The 3,035-nt window shown below is 47.3% G+C and overlaps 1 long non-coding RNA gene across 1 annotated transcript; it reads right to left on the reverse strand.

Moving 5' to 3' along the window:
* Positions 1–790: 790 nt before the first annotated feature.
* On the reverse strand, positions 791–1,877 carry LOC108447443. Its single transcript, XR_001863010.1, has 3 exons — positions 1,631–1,877; positions 1,153–1,338; positions 791–1,056 (listed from the first exon to the last, which is right to left on the reverse strand). It is a non-coding gene; the product is annotated as an uncharacterized LOC108447443 (long non-coding RNA).
* Between the last annotated feature and the right edge of the window lie 1,158 nt (positions 1,878–3,035).

Raw genomic sequence — 3,035 nt, forward strand, 5'->3', positions numbered from 1 at the left:
CCTTCATCTTCCCTTTGCAGTCTCTAAACTAGACGAAACAAAATAGTGATCTGCACATTCTCTCAAAGTGGTGGAGTCCACAGCTAAAGAGAAGCATTTCCGCCTGCAGTTCGGACTGAGAGATGTGCCAGGAGAGAAAGCATTTGTTGACCTTCCCTCTTGCCTGTGAAGCGTGATCTGCTATATGCCACTGCAAGTGTCACTTTAGTATGAGGTATAACTGTCTTGGAGGCTCAGTTCCTCAGCCACTGGCTACAGATGTACACCGTGGACGAGAAGTGATCGGCATGGAAGGAGGAACAAAACAGCAGAGCCTTGCACAAGTACTAGGAGGAACAATTGGCATCATGGCCTGAGGCGCTCCCGTTCTCTCCTTCACATGCATTTTATCCACTTTTGGTTTTTTCCTGATGCACTTGTGTTCCGCTGCTCAAACTTCCCAGCCCACGAGTTGTTTCTTTGGCTCCCCTACCAACACAGCCTGTCAACATGTGAACTGCCTCCCTCCCAGCCAGGTGAGCTGTAAGACCGAATTGCAGCCCATGTGTAACTTAAATCAATCAGGAGAGACCACCTTGACCTATAGGTACCCCTTGGGCAGGCAAATCCCACAGGGAGCCCGAGGTTCTATCCCCAGCAGGGAGCTGAATGCAGTGGATGGACTCTGGCATCTGGGGGCCAAGCGAGCCAGCCCAGATTCATATTCCCTGCTGCTGGCTCGGGCCAGCTACAATGGCTAATGGCAAGAGTGGAGGGCAAACAGATGTTCCAGCTGAGGGGTCTCTGCAGGGCCCTTCAACAAAGCAATTTTATTGTAGAGTGCATGAGTCCATTGCAATGTGGGTGCAGTAACGTGGTCTGCCATATCTTTATCTTGCAGGCCATGAAGCCGTCCAACCATGCCACCATCCAGAGCATTGTGAGAGCTGTCGGAGTCGTCCCCAGCATTCCTGAGCCTTGCTGCGTTCCTGACAAAATATCTTCTCTTAGTATCTTATTCTTTGATGAAAACAAAAATGTGGTTCTGAAGGTGTAGCCCAACATGACAGTGGAGTCCTGTGTGTGCAAATAACACCTTGTGAGGCCTTTTGGCAATGCCAGGGTGATCACTTGCTGTTTGGGGAAGGGGGGTGGACAGGGGTCTAATCATACCTACTTGATGTTTGCACTGCCAATGCATTTCCTTTGGACAAAAAAGAGAAAATGTAAAGAAATCCAAACAATGAGAATGAAAATGGAATGGACTCCAAATAGCAATTCCAAGGAAAGTGAATACGATCTTCATTCATCTGTGATTTTGACTGTGTCACAAGCCGTGGGAATGGGACCTGACCGTACCTGTTGAAATCGAGAGGTGAAAGAAGAATTTGCAGATTTTTGAGACTGCCTGAAGGACATAGTGATCTATTTTTGTACAAGATTTTGGAAGCAGCACAATTTGTTAATTCTTATCTCTGTTCTTATGGTGACTAATGGCGGGGAGAGGTTAGAAATGTAATAGTCTTCATTTTAAAGCTAAGTTTCTTGCCTTAGGTTATAGAGTAGTACAGCAAGGAGGCAAAACAAATCTGACATCCTAAAAGCGTAGATAACCCTACCTGAACATGCATCTCCTTGGTACGTTACCCACCTTGTGAGCGAGTTCCTTTTCATCGACATGTTCTTTGTAAGTCAGGATTTTGGAGCTCGGCATCCCTGGGCAGAAGAGCTCAAAACAGGACTGCTGAGTACATAACTCTGATTTCTTAAAGGCTCAGTCTTTTCTTTCATGGAAAACTTTTCCTGTTATGGAAGATCAGCAGGCCAGGGGTGTGAAAATACCACACTCAGTGAAGTGTCTGAGTGACTTATTCACAACATATTCTAGAACACGCTTGCAAATGATCTGTGGGTTGTCTGCCTGCAAGGATGTCGTAGCCAGGTTGTGGAGTGGCCTCTTCTCCCAGGTAACAAGCGAGAGGACCAGAGGTGGTTCAGGCTGGACATTAGGAAGAATTTCTTCATGGAAAGGATGGTCAGGCAGTGGAAGGGACCGGGGAGGTGGTGGAGCTGTTCAGAAAAGGACTGGACAGGGCACTCAGTGCTCTGATTTAGTTGGCAAGGTGGTGATTGGTTCTTCCATACTCTGGGGGCCCTGAACTCATCAGCAGCAGAGTGTCACTCCCGGGACAGGGCTGGTCCCAAAGATTGGCACCCATGACTGAGGAGGACAGGCTTGTGAGTTTGCAGGAGACTGATGGGTTGTTTAGTGGCTTCTTTTTCCTTGTAGAACCAGCATTTTAAAATGATTTCTGGTGAAAGATTTATCTGTGTACAGACTGTCAATTAAAAAAAAAATTAAAATCACCCCCAGAGAAGTTATTCTGTATATGAAAAGAAACTTTTACAGATTATTCTAACTTATTTTATATCTGTGGCCCTCCTAATGTATCTTTCTTTATCTCAGCACTCTTTAAACCATGCAGTTTTCTCTGTCAGTGCAAAGATGAAGCACCAGGACTGTGGTGGAACTCCAAAGGACAGGTGCGACCACAGTGTGAAGGGCATGTTTCACTACTGATGGATAAGCTTGTCTGATCTGTATGGTTTTCCTTCAGTAATATGGACATTCTGCTAGGAACTCTGGAGAAATATAAAATAAAATCACTTTTTAAAATGAAAATCCATGTTTTCTTGTGTGGCATTCAGATGTTTTCAAGGACATTAAAGTTTTCCCCATGTTCATCACTCTGGAACCAGTCCAGTACTCATTCCTGAGGCCACTTTGCAATGGTTGTTGGAAAGGATGAAGGTGCGTGGGTGGTCCTGGGGCCCGGGTGCTGTGGATTCGGTTCGAGGTGGGCAGGTACGGCAGGAGGAAGGTACCGCGGTTACAGGACGGGTCCAAGGCCCGAGGGGGTCAGTGGACAGGGACACATCCTCTGGGGATAGCGTTATGTGCCACAGCAGGAACCCTCCTGCTTCAAGGTGTCTCCAGGGGAGCAGCAGCTGCGGGAGTGGAGGGGCCGCAATGGGGACTGGGGCTGGGGGGTACA

Source organism: Corvus brachyrhynchos, unplaced genomic scaffold (assembly GCF_000691975.1).
Source record: "Corvus brachyrhynchos isolate BGI_N302 unplaced genomic scaffold, ASM69197v1 scaffold466, whole genome shotgun sequence".
NCBI classification, from domain to species: domain Eukaryota; kingdom Metazoa; phylum Chordata; class Aves; order Passeriformes; family Corvidae; genus Corvus; species Corvus brachyrhynchos.